The sequence below is a fragment of the Dermacentor andersoni genome, chromosome 7 (genome assembly GCF_023375885.2).
Source record: "Dermacentor andersoni chromosome 7, qqDerAnde1_hic_scaffold, whole genome shotgun sequence".
Taxonomy (NCBI): Eukaryota; Metazoa; Arthropoda; class Arachnida; order Ixodida; family Ixodidae; genus Dermacentor; species Dermacentor andersoni.
In genome coordinates this window covers 108757085-108777550 of record NC_092820.1, presented here as the reverse complement: position 1 = coordinate 108777550, position 20466 = coordinate 108757085, and the positions used below count along the sequence as shown (strand labels likewise).

At 45.7% G+C, this 20466-nt stretch overlaps 1 pseudogene; it reads right to left on the bottom strand.

The window, feature by feature from the left end:
* The window catches only part of LOC126534623 (transient receptor potential cation channel subfamily M member-like 2), a 126520-nt pseudogene that overhangs the window by 78490 nt on the left and 27564 nt on the right, over window positions 1-20466 (bottom strand).

Below are 20466 nucleotides of genomic sequence, written 5' to 3'. Positions count from 1 at the left end.
ACGAGCTGATTCCCATTTACGCTGTGCGCAACTCCCCATTTACATGTATAGTCGCTTCAAATGCAAGAGGGAGACAGGCCGCTCTATACCGCGGTATGGCACAGGTTCATCTTACGCCTTTCTACTACGTCACAAGATGGTTGCACTTCGATCCGCGCCACGCGGTGCTGCGGTTATAAGCAGGTAAATTAAACAAATAACTTGACGCCAGTTATGTCAGTATACGTGGCAATTTTGAAAGTAGAACAGGGGAACTTACATTCTATGACGGCTCCCTTCAACTTTCCATTGTAAACATATGCCAGAAAATTCCAATTAGAAGGTAATTGATGCAATTAGTTTAGTTCGTGAATATAACTGCTTTTGGTAAATGATGTCCTCTTGAACTGATAATTCACTTGATACATAATTCGAGTACGTTTTGTAGGCTTCCTTAAAAAGCGTTCATCATAAAAAATAGACCTTGTCTAATCGGTACATATCTGCAATTCTACATAAGACAACGTGATAATACAATAAAATACTGACCACACCCGTTGACATTTCGCTAGAACTCCCACACACGCAGAAATAGCCGATTATCCTTTGTATGTAAGCATAAAGTTTGTTCCATAGGTTTTTAAAGTCATGTATAAGTACTTTGTTTTTACAGCGAAGCTGTCTATGGCTACCCTCCGAAAAAATCGTGGCGGCGAACAAAAACGCCTTGCGGCAAAGCCAACTTTCTCGACCTGCGTCTAAACGACGCTCCATCGCAGCTGCGTCGACATCACCTGCGTCTTTAGAGCGGCGTCATAAAACCACTTCGGCGGTAGTTCTGTGCACGCACGACGCAGTGCGTGTCGTAGTGTGTGAGGTAGTGGGCGCCTGATATTTCTTTGTATTTCGCCTAAATGAGATATACATAATTATATGTATGGGCACATGCCAACAAAACTCTATACCAACATAATTTATACCACCATAGCAGCTTTGATGGCGAACATACGATACGAACGCCAGCTGCTGAATGAATGAATTTTCACTTTGCCGGAGAATGATACGGCTTGTCAACGAGATCATTCTTCGCAAACAACTGGCGCTCTCAAATAATTATTTGACGTCTTTCGTAACACCAATAAAAGTACCGACCGCGCAAATAGCGCATGGTACAACACGTCATAGTAATAAAGATACCGTCGTAGATGTAGCATTCTGCGTTTGGGGGGTGCCAGGATAGCGTAGCATTAACAGATCTAGCTTTCGTGCGGCGGCACGAAATGTACTACACTGCAGTATCCCGCATCTACGCCGCTGCGCAGAATGGACAGGATAGCAGTTCGTGTAGGGTCGAAGAATTTGGGTTTTACACTTTATGCTGCGGGTGCATGATGGTCACGCGCATGCGCTGTTCCTTGGGGCATGAGTGCGCACAATATGAATTTCTTGCATGAACAGTTCGTAAATGAATCAATGGACGCCAGTGTTTTAACACTAAACTCTTACGGACAGCTTTATTGACTCACTGTCCATGAAACTGCACGGAACTGAATAAAAACATTGCATGTATTGTCAACACAGTGTTGACGTACCAATATATACGCAACCAGCGCGCATCCGCAGGCCATCCTGTGCACGTCATGCTATGAATCCGCTCTCTTACTGCCCGTAGGTTTTGCGCACATGTTGTGCAGGCTAAAATGAGTGACCGTACCATGCTGTGTCCAAGGGCTCCTTCCCAGCAAACAGAACGAAAGAACTCTTCGTGCTGAATTTTCGAGAAGAGCTGACGAAGCCTTTTGGGTGACAAGTATTTGTTCACTTGGAAGCCTCGGTTCAGGAAGATATGCAGAAATTCTTCTCGCTTTGGTCGCAGCAGAGCGTACTCGAACTCTTCCCGGTCGATCTAGAAAAGTGCAGGTTAGCGTAATGACACCTTTTTCCCCATATTATCAGTAGCAATTAAAAATGGCGCCTTTGAAAGGTTATTTACAGCACCACTTTCGCACTTACCCGCTCCGCAAGTTCTCTATCAATACTTGTTGCCACAACGTCGACCATGCGTCGCACAACTTTCAAATTTGCGCAGCGAATGGTTCCCACGCACGCAAGCCAACCAACAGCACTGGTAGGTATGTCTACTGTTTTATGCGCAGATTGGCTCAGGAATTCCTTAAGGCATTGCTTGATCGGCACTTGGCGGTGTATCACATATTGCGATCCTGTCTCCAGGGCAGCTAATCTGACTGCAAAGATGGAGTGCTCCATGGCTTTCTTGTTCACGCTATTTCAAACGTTCCCCATTGTTAACTGTAATCTGCCAATAAGTCATAGTATCGCAAGTTTCACAGCTTCGTATAAGACCCACTTAGAAAAAACACCAAATAAACATCCCGCATAGGGTACTGCGCAAAGCAATTAAAATACATGGTCATTAACCACTTGAAAGTAAAAATACCCGACTTTCACAGAAGCCAGTACACGTACGTGCATTGTAAGCTGGTAAACGTAACAGGAACTCCTGAAAGCCAGTAGTAATAATTGATGTCACAGATAATAAATGAGTACAATGCAACTTGTCAAAGAAAACTCGGCACTTAGGGAGCTAGCGCATGTTGGCGAACTAATTACGTTCTAAAATAATCGTGCTTGTGTGCCTTGTATTCACAAGTGATGGTTAGGTAGGAGATGACTTATGTTGTATCGGCCGCTGTGTCATAGTTCGCACTGCACATTGCGCAAGTGTGAAGTATACTTTGTGCCTCGCTCTGTGCCCTTTCCATTCACTCGACCATGGATTACTATATGAGCACCCTCCAGTTGATAATAAATGTTGGTTCTTGCCCGCCTTGTTCCAAGGCGTACACGTACGTTCCGTTCCTGCCATGGCTATGCTACAGTGGCGACAAGTCAAAACGACACCCACGAAGTCAAGGCAGACCCAGACACTCCGACCCTGAAGACAAACTTGCCACTCACTCCCATGGCCTTCCATATGATCCCGAGTTTTGACGAAAGCTCAGATAAGCGGAAGCCATACCCGATAAAAGTGGAGGCGTATTTTGAAGCGAGTGGCATCGTTGAGTCAAATAAGAAGAGAGCACTTCTTGTGGCTGCACTGAGCACGCCGACAATTCAAATGCTTGCCGGACGGGTAGCTCTCCGCGCGTCGAACCCATTGAGTTTAGACGAAGTTACCGAGGCCTTCAATAAATACTATGACCCTAAACGAAACGACATTGCGGATATCTATTCATGCATTCCTCGTCGAGATCCGCCGCATCGCAGACAACTGCAACTTCGACAGTTGCCTTGACAGGATGATCCGAGATAGGATTGTCTGCGATGTGCGCTGAACTGCAGTGCGGAAATAACTCCTAGCAAAGAAGGAGCTAACGCTAGAAGAAGCCGGAGCAAAAGCATTATCTTTTGAAGCCACGGAAAACGATGCGCAAGGAATTTCGTCAGAAGTAACACTGGTGACACCACTATTGAAAATGCAAGCACGGCGCCGACGAACACCGAGAGAGAGCGCCGAAAACGCAGCGTGCCGGAAATGCGGAAGATGTGCAAGCTTTAAACTTGCACATGACGCTTTAAACATGACGCTAACAACTGCAGCCAGGTCAAGACACGCTGTTGTCGCTGTGGTAAACGTGGACATCCTACAAAAAAGTGTCCTAGCTGCCGCAACAAGGTATTCAGTGCTGCTGCACGCCTGCGCCTCACGGCAAAACATTACAGTGGAAGAAACCACGTCGGAAGATCACTATGAAAATGCTCATATCTGAACTTTGCTGTCGGCGCGAACGAAGTACCTTGAGCTGCCAATATGCCGTACGGTCAATTGCGGCGATGTCGAACTGGCAGTGGAAGTCAACACTGGATCACCAGTATGCGTCATAGCGCGACAGATTTTCGATAAGCTTTGCAACCAGTGGCCAAATATGAAGCCTTCACATCTGAAACTTTCGTGCTACGCTGGAAGGCTGCCTGTGTTAGGCGAGGTTTGGCTAGTTGTTACGCACCGAGGCGTTTCACTTGAATGTGCACTCATAATGCCTGACTGCAATGGACCAAGTCTGTGCGGGCGATATCTGTTAACCCTGCTGGAAAGAGGGTTGGAGTTCCGGTACTGCAATCAGTAAAGGGAAGTACTGGTGACGGTAGCAGCCATCAGGCATGTGAACGCCTAGCGCAGTAACTACGAGGAGGTCTTCTCCGAGAAATTGGGCATGATGAAGGGACCCCATTTTTTCTTATTGTTGCTCAGTTCTGCTTGTCGGTAGTGACAAACCTTTTTCGCCAGTTTCATGTGGCAAGACTACTGCGCCAGCTTGGTGCTCGAGGACGGTGCTGTTAGCAAATTTTGCAAGGCGAGACCACTCTCATGTGCTTTCGTTACAAAATGGGAAAAGATTTGGATCGGCTAGTGTCACAAGACATAATATCATCCATAAGCTATGCGGACTGGGCGACTCCCCTACTGCCAAATGCTTAAAATAAGATGGCACAGTCCGGATTTGCGGGGATTTTAAGGCAACCTTGAACCATGCTTGTGCAATTGAGAAGTATCCCCTTCAGGTACTGAAAGACATGCTCGATTCATTAGGCGTTGGTTAAGTTTTCAGTACGCTAGGCCTAAAAGATGCTTACAAGGTGCCACTACACGAAGCTTCACGCAAGTTGTGCGTGATTGACACGCACACGGGCCTCTTCCGTTACCACAGGCTGCCGTTCAGCATTTCCTTTCCTCCTGCCATGTTGAAAAATGAAGAAGTATACCACTATAGCTGGCCTGCCTGGTGTTTAAGAGTACTCAGATGCTGTGATTGTGTCTGAAAAGGCGGCAGACAACGAAGCTCAGCTGAAACAGTGTTGCAGCGATTTCGAGAGCCCGGGGTAAAACTGAGATACGACAAATGCAATTGAAGTCTGAAGTTTTCTTTCTACCTCATTTTTTCCCCTTCCATTTCCTCTCTTCTGGATTATATAACTGCCCTGCAGTTGACAATAAATGTTTTTGCCTGTGTCGTTCTATGGCGTGCACATACAGGTACGTTCCCTGGCCTGTGGGACGCGGCTGTGCTACAACTTCGTAGTCATAATTGGCAAGAACATCTAAGCTTATACGGTAAAAAAAAGTTCGCCCCTATCTTGATTGTCGCGTTCCACTTGGTCCATTCACGACAGCTAAAACTCGAATACCCCAGCAAAGAGCGACCAAATATTGGAGCATCGTTCACCTACGAATATTCTCGGAAGCAAGTGGCACCTAGGTTCTAAGCAAACATTGCCAAAAATCGTAGGTCCGCCTGTTTCGTGACCGAACACAACGCGTTGTAGCGACTTCAGTCACCAGCCCTATGTTCGTTACAGTTCATCAGGAGAGTCATTATAATCTTTGATGTTGCATGATCGTCATGTCTTCAGTGAACGCTAATAAAAGGCACACTGAAAAAAAAGAAATGCTAATTGTTATCCTTTCACATATTTCCTTTTCCTTTTCCGTAAAGGGGTCTGCGAACATGGAAAACTTCAGCACGAATTGAACAATGTTTGCTATTTAATTCGTAACTGCTCCCACAATTCGTTATTGGAAATCCTGGAACATTTGTTCGTGTTCAAGCATGCGGGCTAACAACGTGCACTGGAACGAAGAGCTATGCGAGTGGTGACTGCTCCAAATCGTTTTGCTTGCAGTAGAGCGGCGATTTGTTCAGTGGCGCACGTAATACCTCGGCGAAAGCATGAAGCAGCTAACGTTGGCACAATAACTCAGTGCGTATACCTGCTTTCACGCAGCCTACCAATTTCTTGTCTAGATTTAGGCGGAGCAATACTGTAGTCAGTATCATCACGTTTGCGTCCTTTTGAACCAATTCAATGAGCATGCTGTAACCTTCCTAGCTAACGTGTGACGTGCTTACACGTGCATCTGATGACGTGCTATGCTTTCGTATCATTATAGTCATTATATCAGTCCACCACATATGATCAAATTTTCACTTTTCTCATTTACAACTTGCTCCGTTGAGCGAATGTTCAGTTATCGAACAAGACGAATACACCTGTTTATTGAAATCCAGGTCATCGATTTAGTATTTCTTCATTAGACCAAACGATAAAATATTCTTTTCAATAATAGAAAGTCGTTATTTCTGCCGATCACGATTCGATCCCATCCGGGAATATTTTTATCCGCACATCCCCCCTGTAAATATAAAAATGACCTGTATTGAACATTGTTTTGTTCCATGTGTCTCTCCTCTGTCCCAAAGATTAGTGTACAAATTTACATTCTTTGTCAACATACATCAGAAACATAATCGGACATTGATTGTACCACATCAATAGCTTGGTCGATTATTTACGTGCAAAGGCGGCTTCTCTGATGTTTTGTTGATAAACTTCCACCTAAACCAACCTAGAACGCCGTGACGACGCAACTTTCTTCAAATAGACTAGACTGGTTGAAAATCGCGAACTAGAACACGATGCCCCTTAGGCAATCACCTGGTACTGCTGAGCGAAGTCCTTTGAGAAAACCTTAGTCATGGCGACATGCGGGCAATTCCAGTCCAATGTCAACAGCAGGTCTTTCTTCATTTGATGAGCATGATGATGCCGTACTTGGGCTGCACAGAGACACGCAACATTATTTTACAGTCCCCTTAAACGCATGGTTCCTGAAACACTCACACTTGAACACGGCTTTGAGCAGGATGTCGTCGAGATGCTTCAGGTTATTATGGTGATGGTGAATATTAATCACAGTAAAGTACATTTGTTCCTGAGTCTGCAAGAAAAGGAGGAGCCTGTAATACAGTAAGTCCTATGGAAAGTAAGTTTCTGAATACCGTATTTAGTCAGATCTATGCCGACCCCCATTTTAGGCGGACACCCGGAAATCAATGTCAGGAAAACAAGGTTTTCCTCGAATAAGAACAGAATGAAAAAAAATACGCATTCCACTTCAAAAAAGAAAAGACATGCAACATCGAGATTTTGCGCGCTTTCAGAGCACCTACATCTTAAGATCGGCCAGTTTTTTCATCCCATGTTGCTGCAACCCAGTTTATACTTCAGTAAGCAAGCAGACATGTTGAAGACATGCGGAATTATATAGGCATGCAGGTATCTGAACTTGTTCCGAGCCATGCTTCGAACTTGTGCGTGCTCCTTTGCATTCGCCTGCATTGTCTCCGTCGTTACGTACATTCCCGTTTCTCCTTGCCCGATATCACAGCTGACCTGTATATGGCTAGCCGATTCGTCCGTCCGTCCGGCGCCTGTGTGCTGAAAACTCCTCCGGCGCAACTCTATGCGCATGCGCGATAAAAAAAAAGAGAAATGGAGGCGAGCAATTGTTTGCGACACTAGTGACATCGTTGCTCTCCGTCGCAGCCGAGCGCGCGTGCAGTAGTTTCTCTCCGGCTCCACCGAACTGGGTAGACCACGCGTCATACGTAGTCCTGAAGAGCAGGCAGCTTTCCATCAGCAACGCCACAAGCGGAACCGTGAACTATCTCGTCTACGCGGTGCCGGTGTTGCAGCCCGGGCACAAGAACAAGCTCGTGTAGCCGAGCGCAAGCAGCAACTGCGTACTGAGGATGCGGCAGCCTACCAAGCCATCGTTTAATGAACCGTCGGCATTAATCCAGTGATAAACACTAAGGCCGCACGTTTCAGCATCGCTGGTGAACCATCTGTACGGAGCGCTTGGGCGGTGACCTTTTTAAAAAAGAAAAGTATAGGGCCATATTCGAGTAAATATGGTAACTGTGGTTTAACATCCCAGCGCCTTGCGTTGTCTCCTCGAATACAAATGTCTTGATCACCAGAAGGTACATAGCATGCACGATCGCCTATAGCACTCAAACGTCACTGCCAGGGCATTTGCCGAAACGGAAGCAGGCGCTGAAATCTCGTCCTAATCCGCAGAATGCCACCAACTAGAGGTCAGCAGAAGAAATAAAGCTCGAGAAGCAATTTTTTTTAAAAGTTTAGATCACTTATATAAGAGGATCGGCTTCCTGCACTATGCTTGGCAACTTGTTTACATGGCTCATCCAAACTCAACTGCTGTGCGCGTAGTGACGTGGATTTTGAACATGAAGAAAATTGCCAGACCAGCGGTTGCTACTGAACTTTATATCTAGATAAAATATATCTCAGAGTTACAGGCCCTCCACAGAACCGTAGAGAAGTCGCCAAAGCTATTTATTCAGTTCTGGTGTCAAAATATCTGACCAGTAACGATCCTGCTTGTTGCAGGATCATGATAAATATTAAAGAAAGTTGCAGGGGCTCGAAAAATCTGCAGTACAGGTGATCTTTCGCGCGCCAGTGCTGTTTCCACGATGACTTCTCATGAATGTTTGGTTTCAGTGTTTACATTGCACGGCTAGCTAACGTTCCGCATTAATTACAACGTCCACCAACTTTCTTAGGACGTCCGGGTTTTCACAGCGCCAGCAGCATGCATGGTCACCTAAGCTTAGCGCCGGCGCAACAACACTTAGGTGGGCGATTCTGACAACCACTTTACTATTTGTTGGTGTTGGTGGCCACGTAGTCGGTAAAAAAAAAAACCACACAAGCGGACGAAGAAGAAAGCCAGTGTTTACGTCCCTTCGACGACAATTTTATGCGCGCTTTTTTTTTTTTTTTGACGACTAATCACCTTGAACGCGAAAATCGCCAAACGTAGCAATAGACAGCCTTGCTTTCCGCGAGCCTTTCATACGTGGCATTAGAGAGGAGCCCGAGAGAAGCCTATTGGTATACCTGGCATGCTAGGCGTAGGCACTCAATGATTCTATCCTTGAAGACGTTCCTTGAGAGCGCGTTGTCTCGGAACTTGGGGAACATCTGGCAAATCCGCGAGCTTATTTCGGGTTTTAACACAGTCTCGATGAACTCCGGATCCCAAAGGGTAGCACCACTGTAGAGAAAATAAAGCCGAAGCGTCAGTAGACATGAGTAAAGTAATATTCGGGAACCGAGATTCAGCGCTGCATTCTTAATTTCGTTTCATTCAGGCTCCGGCTACGGGAAGAGAATTTTGCGAATATTTTACACTTGACCTAAATCGAACGGCGTTTCGCATAAGATCCCAATATATACAGAATGGCCTTCCATATGCTTGAATTTTTTTACTTTTTAAATGCGCATAAGGAAGAATATGTGAAACTGTGTTACAGTGAAATAACGGCTGTTATTGGTAAGAGCATTTCACGCGCCTGTAACATTAATTCAGAACGTCGTTTCACACACCTTTGCCTGGAACGGTGTTTAAGAACGTTGGAAGTTTGTCCCGCATACACAAAGATGTTTCTTGGTAGAGATGTAAAACAATGTTTCGAATACCGTATTAACTTAAACATGAGTATATGTCGGCACCTCTATATTTCGAACTAGCCGAAATATAAAAAGTTGTAAGTCGAATATAGGTCGACCTTATATCTGTTTAAAAAAGGTAAAGCTTTGATCATGACATACTTTATTTACCGTAAGCTCGGCTACTGAACCTCACTCTTCGATGCTACGAGCTGTATCGTCTTCTGAACTACAGACAAGTCTTTCTTGTCGGATGCCTCGCAGGCGCCCTCTGCACCCCAATTCCTTCTCAGTGCCGTCAATTGCGTTGTATATGCAGAATTTCTTAAAGCTTGTATGAATAATCTCCAATCTGGCTTTACGACGGACGCGGCGAAGGAACTTCACTAGCTCGGTATTGTTGCTAGCTTTGTTTACGAATACAGGTCGATGTTATTTATTCACGAATATAGGGGGATAGCTGTTTTTGGATAACGTTTCAATAAAAAAAAAACGGCAACCTATATTGAAAGTCATAACTTCAGAAATGCAAAATTAAATTCAAGCCAAAACGTCGCTCTTTTACTCTACCGACCATTATTCAGCCACAATTCGACGCTAAAAATTTGTATGGCCGTAAATATTCTCATACAGTCTCCCATCCATACTATATTCGACTATGCTGCGACTATCATGAGAAAAAAATGTTTAGAATACGGAAATTAAGCATGGTCACGGAGTGCTGTTTAAGAAACAACTAGGTGCAGCCACACCCATAATAAAAAAAGACGTCCTGATTTATTTACTGTGCCAGAATTTACGCAGTGAAATGAACTATACGAAAATTTAAACTAAACACTTTGAGGCTACTACGCAGTAGATCAGATACACACAGAGGAATAAAAGAATCTGCAAAGTCCGTTGTGCACGAACCCTTGCCAACTCATAGACAAATCCATGTAGCATACTCATGGTTATCATGCTACATGAGCGACTACAGCGCCCGATTTTTCTGCAGTAATCTTACAGCATAGTCGACTGTTTCCTGCCGCACTCTGACTCGGTTTGCCGCTATACAGCCGAGGCCTCTTGAGATGGGAGCCAGACAAAGTATGCCAAAGCAAGACGTTCAGCAGCTATCGAATGAGCAACGTGAGCCGAATTTTGTCGCATTTAGTTTAGCTCAAATGTGCGAGAGGCTCTCAGCGGTGAGCTGGAGCAGGCGCCTTGAATAAAGAACGACAGAAAGCTGAGCTAATTGGTAAGGATTAATAATGCAAAATAGGGGTAAGGCGTGCAGACACGGACAAAAGAGAAGTGGACAAAACCAGATGCAGGCCTTGAATAAACCTGGTGACTGTGTTCATCTGAGCGCAGTGGTTCTGAGCATTCAATTTCCAGCAATCGAATAAGTGCGCCTCCGGAGTGCTCGAAGCCTACCAGCCAAGTGTACGATTACTGTAAGGCGCCACGTGCTTACCATAGCCTCTGAGATCGCGTGCGTTGTTTCATTAAACATGCGCTCTGCTGCCAATCTCGGAGGCTATTCTCTTTCCGTACGGAGACCGGTCTTTGAGTTCTCACCGCCTGTCGATCTCGTTGTAGGCGAGCGCTAGCAGGTCGGCTACACCCCCGCTGCCGTGTATGACCAGCACGGGCAGCTGCTTCTTGAGGTGCTCGAGGACCATCTTGTTGCAGCCGGTTCCACCCTGGCACACGAGCGCTATCAGGGGGATCTCGGCCGAGTACAGCGTCGACGGGTGAGGAGGGGGAGGACCCCCAGTGCTCATGCTCTGGGGCATCACGACTGTACCGGAAGGATGCACGCTGCTTCAGCACAAGACGAGGGACGGTGGAACCACAATAGACAAGGCTGGTTACTCATTTCGCGCAACGAAATGACGAGAGATGGTGAATTCAAGGGACACATTTTTCCACCGTCTGTCTTTCCATTGCGCCAGTGAAATACACGTGGTGAATAACAGCCATTAGCCCATCCATCCATCTTACTGCGAAGTCAAATTACGGCGTCCGTTTCCTATCTCTCTCGAACTCCAAGCGGCGTCGGTTTGGCAAACCGACGCCGGAATTTGAGAGAACTTGAGAGACGAGGAGATGCAGGCTTCTACTGGAGTACGGACTCTCAAAGGAAGTAGCAACTAAAGATGGCAACCAGTTCGTTTTTCTTTTCTTTGCCCAGTTGCTATAGGGTCCAATTCTCTTCAGCCGGCAATAGTTTCCCTTCTTTCTCCTTGTTCTAGTCCACATTAATCCTCTAACACTAACTTGTTACCTGTGTTAAGAACATTTATAGCAAGATAAACTGTCATGGAGGCGCTCGTGCGAGCTCTATATGGTACACATCGAATGGAAGGGAAAAATAGAACTAAGAACAAAATGACTGCAGAATTTCCAATGTTGCGTTCTTTTCAGGACCATTCCAGACATGATGGTTATTTGCGCTGACCAGCACCAAGTTTTGTTTCTATGAAGTAGCTTTGCTAGCTGTATTTGTTAAAAAAAAATATTTTTCTATTCTCACCCCTTTTGTACCATATCTTATTTTATTCGCTACGAAACAGTTGATCTAGATGCTATCCTGAAGCAATCCCCTAACGTATCCTAACAAAACGTGTAGCATTCGAAAGTAAAATACGCAGTTCCTTGACTTTTGAAAGCGTTTAGGTTCAAACGAGTTGCTGCCCACAGTGACTCGGTGGCTATTGAATTTTGCTGAGTTCAGTGCATTTTGACGAGAACGGAGTGCAAGATCGCTCTCGTATCGAGCGCTGGGCGCCCGCTGAAGTGCTATAGGCGATAAAATTTATTCCAAACGCACGGTTTCTCTCATAGCCACTTGGTTTCTCGCATAGCGTTGGCAAGTCAAGCACCACTGATCACTGAATATACTTTTATTTTTATACATCTCGAATCGATACTGACCACCATCTTCTTCTGGCGTCATCGACAACTGCTGCTCGAGCTTGAGCATGAAGTAGTTCAAACCGGTCTTGTTCACCGTGTCGTCCTTTACTATGATGAAGTGCGTGTGGTCCGGATTCAGGTCGAATCTATTCTCCTCGGGCCGGCTTCCCGAATTTTCGATGTATATAGATCCCTCCTGCGAAAAGACAAAAAGAACGCAGCTAAGTATTGTTGTTGATGATGATACATGAGGTTTTACGGTGCAAGGGCCAATGATAGCCAAAGAGCGCGAAACAATGGTATGATGTAATGGATGATGCAATAATATTCAAATGGAAGCGTGGCTGACAATGACAATGTACGAGTATTTTTACGCGCGATATTACACTCTCGTTTCTTGATGGCTCGTGGTGGCACAGCTGCAATTGTGGTCTATCGCTAAGCCTAAATTCTATAACTATACTCCATCATCGAAGCTGCTGCGTTTTGATGGTGCCTGAAAGGAAGATGTCAGATTTAAGATCACCCTCGAATACGGCGTCATGTTTTCTGTTTGGCCTGGTCGCCTCTTAGTAATGCTGTTTGCATCAATTTTCTGTCAATCCTTGTGAATCGTTAGGTATGTATAGCCAAGTAATTCCATACGTTTCTCGCACAATTTCTACGAAGATGATCTTAAAGATATGAAGCAGCAACAACATTTTTATGGGGATGTCACAGGATACTAAGCCTCAGTAAATATTCGGTCTCCGTGTGGAAACGTTATGTGTACGGACTGGAAACATCTTTGCTGAAGAAAAAAAAAAAATAGAGCCCGACTGTACCGAAGGCAGAAATTCCTGATCTATGGAAACGCTACATGGGAGTTGCTACAGAAATTCCTTCGGAACTGATATGCCGAAACAGCTGGAAAACATTTGGGGCAGCTGCTGTTGATAAAACAGGAATTTCAAAACAGCGCGGATATTCCTACCATTGCTTGTGCCTAGTTTCTGCAGTCGGCATAGCACATACTCGGAATGAAAAAAAGTAAGGCAGAAACCACCCTTGATTATCTGTCATGTGAAGCATTTCTTAGAACAATAGACAAGCCTACGTGTTCAAGGAGTGGCGACGATGTAGCAGGGGAGGCAATGGTCGTGTGAGGAGAATAATGTGACGACGAGTACTTGATGACCATGGGATGATGAAGCTATAGTGACGACGGTGATATTACGAGGATGGTTTGACGATGGCTGCATGAAGACAATGGGAAGGCGAACCTGGGTTCAGGACGGTGGTACCAAGGGATGATGAAGCTGGAGTGACGACGGCGGTATTACGACGATGGTGTGGCGAAGACTTCATGATGATCATGGGATGATGAAGCTGGAGTGACGACGGTGGTGTGACGACTGCATGATGACCATGCGATGATGAAGCTGGAATGACGACGGTGGCATAAGGCGACTGTGACGCGACGACAACGTGACGACAACGTGATGCCTATACTGAAACTATGCCGATGGGTTGACGATGTTGAAATGATTACAGTGGTATGATGACGGTGGTATTTATATGGTATGATAAGATGATGTCTGTGGTAATTCTATGACGGCTGTATGACGACAGCTCGAAGACGGCATGATAAAGATATGACCACGTTGTGAGAGCAACATAGTATAAACAGGGGAAAGAAGACGATCACATAAAAAATAATGATAACAATGACATGACGGCAATGAAATGACGATGGAATGACGGCGACAGCATGACAACGACGGTATGTTGGTGTTGGAGCTCCCCACTGTGCTCTTGTACATCACCTGCCGCGGCGGGCCGCCTTAATTCGCACCATATTCAGCGTTGGCTTGCACTATATTCAGCGTTGGCTTGCACTATGTCCGACGGCCTTACAATCTGTAATATCTCCGGATCGGTCCAAATTTTGCGGCAAGAAAGCAAGCTTGTGGGAGGCGGCACGAAGACTGTTCTTGCAGAAGCCCAAGCCCGTCCTTGCACGTGACGGCGTTCAGACTTTGGCTACGACTAGGCAAAGAAGTGCTTTGCATTTAATACGTAATGCATTAGATCAGAATAAGCCCTCTTCTTTTTCAGGTACCACTTGATAAGGCGCATATATATGTTCGCGATCTGAGCTTGCATAGCAGCGCTTGCCGATTTCGGTTTATTAACGCATGGGCTGCATGATCTTGATGTGTACCTCGGCGCTGTTTTGACAATGCACTGTCTCGACTACCGGATGACGATCAGGTAAACGCTGCGTCTCGACCATCAAGACAACGCATCGTGTTGACCGTCAATTGAGCACGCGTATTGTATCGTCCATCCTACAAAGCAAAGACTATTATGCCCTTTACGTTGTTTTACATAAAATTTTATATTTAGGCCTTCCCGTACACGTACCTATGTTCTTGTGCCCTTGCTTGTCGTTTATCTTTTTAATAGCTCTAAAGGTTGAATGCGTTCACATTTTAGCCACATGATTTACATGCCAGGCCAATGCTAAAGCGAGCTGGCTGACCTCTATGGCACAAGTTTGTATTAGCATTGTTTCAGCCAGAACCAGGGGCCTGATTAAAAAAACTTTGTTCTTAAAAAGCGTTCTTCACTGGTCGGCCGTGTCCATTTAATTATTTCCTGTCACTGTAGAAGTGTACTTAATACGAACTGAGTAAGAATTACTGCACGAATACGGGCCCACCTTCGAAAGGGATCATGCAGTATGATTACCTCTATTCTGACTGAAATGACGACGTCTGTGTGGTATGAACGTGCGGAAGCGACCTCTGCGGCAACATGCTGAGAATCGGAATTTCACGCCCCTGCTGCGGGATGCTGAACGCATACCGCGTCGAATTGAAGAATATCTACACTTAACATAAAACACATCGAATAGATATAAAGACTACCAAGCTAGAGAAAAATAGACACGCAGAGACGTCAACGCTGCAGATTGTTCGTGAGCGGTAGAGCACAAACCACACACGCAGTGTGTTTGCACAAGCAGTGAGAACTGTTCTGATGCTTTATATGCTTACAAATCCGCACTGTGTAACGTGGTCTCGCCAACTTTCACCAAGCGTAAATGCATCCTTATTAATTATTTCGTTTTCACCGAATAATGGTTTTCTATGAGTAAACGACTCCTCACGGAACAGACAGCTGATTGATTGATGTTTGATGTTCAGTGGCGCAAGGGACAGGCATGGCCAAAGAGCGCCATGCTAGTGTTACATAGTTCGTCCTGGTCTGATGGTTTCTGCGAATTTAATGTGACGTGCCTGTAAAGGTGCCTAAAAGAGTTGGAGTAAATTGCATAATATCTGCGCGTAATAAAATTATGGCAATGATTATTGACGTGTAAAATGAACACTAAAATGAATTGGGAAAGAATGATACAACATACAAAATATGTGAGATGCTGAAATTGTCCAGAGCACTTCTGCCTAACCAGAACCCTTGAAAGCCAAGGACCTAGAGGCATGTGATATACAAAGAAAACTATCGTGAGGTATCCTCTGGAAAGAGGATGCACTACGGAATTAATGGGCTTGTAACGTGTAGCACATCTTTCAAAAAAGCGAGGACTGCTTTGGCCTTAAACAGCGGTTCTACACCAAGAAACATGCCCGGATGCAGAGGGACGTGATGGCTGTATGCAAAAGGAAAATGTTTCCTCCTGTGTCTTTCGGCTTCCCGGCACTCCAGGAAGATGTGGAGGACGGAAAACCTGTCGCCGTATCTATCACAGGTTGGAGGCTCGTTACCAGTAAGGAGAAAGTTATGAGTGCCGAATGTGTGCCCTATTAGTCTAGTGAACAGGATGTCTGTTCGTGTTTTCGTTGTTGGGTGCCAGAAACCGAACTTAGGCTTAATTAGATGAAGCTTATTACTGGTTTCTGCGTCCCACAAGCGTTGCCAGTGGCTTCGCAGGTTGTTTCTGAGGAAAGGCTTCATGTCTGTGGCAGGGACTGCAGCAGAACGAATACCCTGCGATGCCATTGATTTGGCCATCTCGTCAGCAAACACATTTCCCTCGATTCCTTTATGGCCAGGAACCCAGCATATTACTGCATGCATATGTGATAAGTAAATGCTACATAAGCGTGAGTAGAGTTCATTGAAGACAGGATTTGTATGCTTTTGAAAAGAAATGAGTGCATTTAGAAGACTTAACGAGTCTGTGAATATGATTGCTTTGTCAAGTTTCAGTGTCATTATATGTTTTACTGCAGACAGTACTACACAGGCTTCTGCAGTGAAGATACTTGTTAGGGGGTTCAACACGTTTGATTCAGAAAGAGAGGGACCAACAGCAGTGTAGGATACACCAGCATGGAATCTGGACGCGTCTGTGTAAAATTCGGAGCAGGAGTAATTCGATTGAAGCTCACGGAAATGCATAGCAATTTCAAGCTCAGGAGCGTGCTTCTAGACCTCTACAAAGGATATGTCACATCCTATCAACTGCCACTGCCAGGGCGGTGATAGATTAGCAGGAGCCATTAGGCGATATTCGAGTATCGGGACATCCACTCCTTCACTAAGTTCTCTTACAACGCAGTGACAAAGGAAGTCTCATAGAGGGTCTATTACGGAAAAGTGTTTCACACGTCACGTCGTTTACTGTCGTGAAACACGGATGTTCCTTATTAGCAGTGGCGTAGCAACAGGGGGGGCCGGGGAGGCCGTGGGCCCCGGGTGCAAGGGGCCAGAGAGGGGGGGGGGTGTCATATACGTCTGAAGACACCCCTCTTTCCGCCGGCTACACCCGGGGAGGGGGGTGACAGAAGACCTAGGGCCCCGGGTGCCAGACGACCTAGCTACGCCACTGCTTATTAGAGCGCACTTTAAGAAAATAGGTGAAGCTGATGTATGTTTTCTGAAAATGGAGTGACCACTCATCTGACTCGACGTATAGGCTTTCGACAGGGCTTATTCTAAAGGCGCCCGTGGCCAGGCGGATACCCAGGTGGTGGACGGGTTCTAACATTTTTAGCGCGCTCGGGGCGGCAGAGTGATAAACCACGGCACCATTGGCCAGTCGTGATCGAACTAGGCTCCTGTAAAGATTCAACAAACACTTTCTGTCGCTACCCCATGTTGTGTGGGATAGGATTTTGAGTAAGTTCATTGTTTTAAGACATTTTGCTTTAAGATATTTTGTGCGGGATGAATGTAAGCCTGGAGTCAAGTATAACACCTAGGAATTTGTGTTCCTTGTTTACGGGTATGCATTGCTCATATATTTCAACAGTGGTATCTGCAGCAAGGCCTTTCTTCCAGGTGAAAAGAACGCTGGGGTTCACTTTGAACCCGTTTTCGTCTGCCCACTTGGAGACTTTGTTCAATCACTCTTGTACATGCCTCTCACAGACTGTTTGGTTGCAGGATTTGAAACCTACTTATATGTCGTCTACGCAGACTGAAAAAAAAATTGATGGGGGTAATGTTTTATGAAGCGTGGTCATTTTAACTACAAAGAACGTGCAGCTGAGCACGCCTCCCTGGGGTACCCCAGTTTCCTGTATGAATACACGCGACAGCGCATTACCTATTTTCACCAGGAATGTGCTGTTGTGCAGGTAGCTTTCTATAATGTTTAACATAGTGCCGCGGATGCCAAGCGTCGATAGGTCACGCAGGATACCATAGCGCCAAGTCGTATCGTACGCCTTTTCCACGTCGAGAAACACGGATAAGAAGGACTGTTTATGCACGAAGGCTTCGTGAACGTTTACTTCCATGGTTGGTTGTAGATCATCCTCAAGAAATGTATTTAATTCAAGGAAGTGTAAAAGTCGACCGTCTATCATTTTTTCAAAAAGTTTGCATATACAACTTGTGAGGGCAATTGGGCGGTAACTTGTTACTAATGTGGGGTCTTTGCCCTGTTTAAGAATCGGAACGACGAGCGCTGTCCACGCGGTCAGGAGGTATCCCGCAGCCCAGATAGCGTTAAAAAGTGCTAGCAGACTAATTTGACTATCACTGGGGAGGTGTTTAATCATGTCGTACCTGATCCTGTCCGGCCCAGGGGCGGAGCTCTGATATGCAGTCAGGGAGGCTCTCAACTCAGCGATGTTAAAAGCTGCGTTGAAGGGTTCGTTCTGTGTCTGCATTTGCGGTCGATAGCCTTGCGTTCTGCTACTCGTTTGTGTTTTAGAAGCGCCTTGGAGTAATGGTTAGAACTGAAAACATGCTGGAAGTGTTCGCCAAGGGCGTGAGCTTAGTCTTCCAAGCGGTTTGCTTCACCGTTTACTAGGGGCAACGGATGCATTTCTTGCCCCTTAAGCCTTTTCAGCCCATCCCATACTTTAGATGCTTCAGTATACGAATTTATACCAGTGAGAAACCTCTGCCAGCTTGCCCTTTTTGCCAGTCGTCGCGTCCTTGTTCCCTGTGATTTAACCTGTTTAAATTCTATTAGATTTTCCCCTGTATATATATATATATATATATATATATATATATATATATATATATATATATATATATATATATATATATATATATATATATATATATATATGTACTTTCACGTAGTTTGTTCCAAGCTTTATTTTGTCTCTTCCGCACCTCTCTACAATCGTCATTCCACCAGGGGACCCGTCTTTTGGATGAAGTGCCTCTTGTTTGAGGAATGACCTTTCAGCGGCGTCAATGATAAAAGCGGTGAAGTATGAAACAGCATGATCTATAGGAACATTATCTATAAAATCCCGTGATATGTGGGTGGATTCCCTAAAACGTTCCCAGTCAGCTGAGGCCAGTTTCTAGCGAGGGAAGCGTGGATGCAAGTCATGTTTGTTTGCGAAGTTCAGCGTTACTGGGAAGTGCTCACTTCCGAATGGGTTTTTAATTACATACCATTCTAAATCAGGAAGGATGGAAGCGGAGCCGATCGCAAGGTCTATTGATGAGTACGAGTTGTGATGTGGATTATAATACGTTCTTTCTTATTAAAGAGGCACGCACCGGAGGTTAAAAGGAAATTTTCAATGTGTCGACCTCTCGCGTCGCACCGCGAGTCTCCCCACATTGTGTTATGAGCGTTAAAATCTCCCACGAATATATAAGGCTCGGGAAGCTGGTAAATGAGGTTATAAAGGTGTTTTTTCGAGACGCTGGTTCGGCGGTATATAAATGGAACACACAGTTACCATTTTATTTAGAAGAATGGTCTGAACTGACACTGTCTCAAGGGGCATGTTAAGGGCGACGTGTCGGCAAGCGACCGCCTTGTCGGCTATTACTGCTACACCGCCGGAGGCATTAGACTCCTCACGGTCTTTGCGGGAGATGGTGTAGTTTCGAAGAAAATTTGTATCGGTATGTTTGAGATGTGTCTCTTGAACACACAGCAGCTTGGGATTGTGTTTGTGTATTAGTTCTCTAATGTCGTCGAGGTTATGTAGAAGTCCTCGTACATTCCACTGTAGTATTTGTGTTTCCATATCGATAAGTGTGTTTGGTGCTGTGCGTTTAAGAAACAGATTAGTTCACGGGCGCTTTGAAGGTGCTGTGACGGGATATGCTGCCCGCTTCTTAGGCGCTGGTGGCGCCGTCTTGCTCGTCGTTGTGTCCATCGCCTCTTGCGAGGCGCTGGACACGCGCTCTTCCGAGCGCTTAGCTAGGAGTATTAACCTCGGCACGTTGGACAAGGCCTTTGAGGCCACCTGCCCGGATGTAGATTACCCCCTCTGCTGGGTTGGCGTAGCAGCGCTAGCTGCAGCCGCCGGGGGGGGGGGGGGGCGGATGGCGTCACTGCCGCCTCACTGGGTGTGAGTCGGACAGCCGCCGGAGACAGTTGTGGCGCTGCCCCTTGACGCGCCACTTCGGCCAATGTGTTCTAGGGCAGGTAGGATACTCGCCTGCGTGCCTCCTTGAAACTTATATTTTCCTTTACTTTTATCTTCACAATTTCTTTTTCTTTTATCCAGGATGGGCACGACCGCGAGTATGCGGCGTGCTCCCCTTCACAGTTTACACAATGGAGAGTGTTCTCGCAAGCTTCAGAAGTATGTTCATGGGCACTCCACTTCGCCAAGGTTTGACGGCCTCGGCAGCTCTGCGAACTGTGGCCGAAACGTCTGAGCGGATTGGGCACATATGGCCTAACACGGAGCTTGATGTACCCTGCCTCGATTGACACGGGCAGGACACTTGATCCGAAGGTGATTACCAAGTGCTTGGTTTGGATTTCTTTGCTATCTCGCCTCATCTTAATTCTTTTGA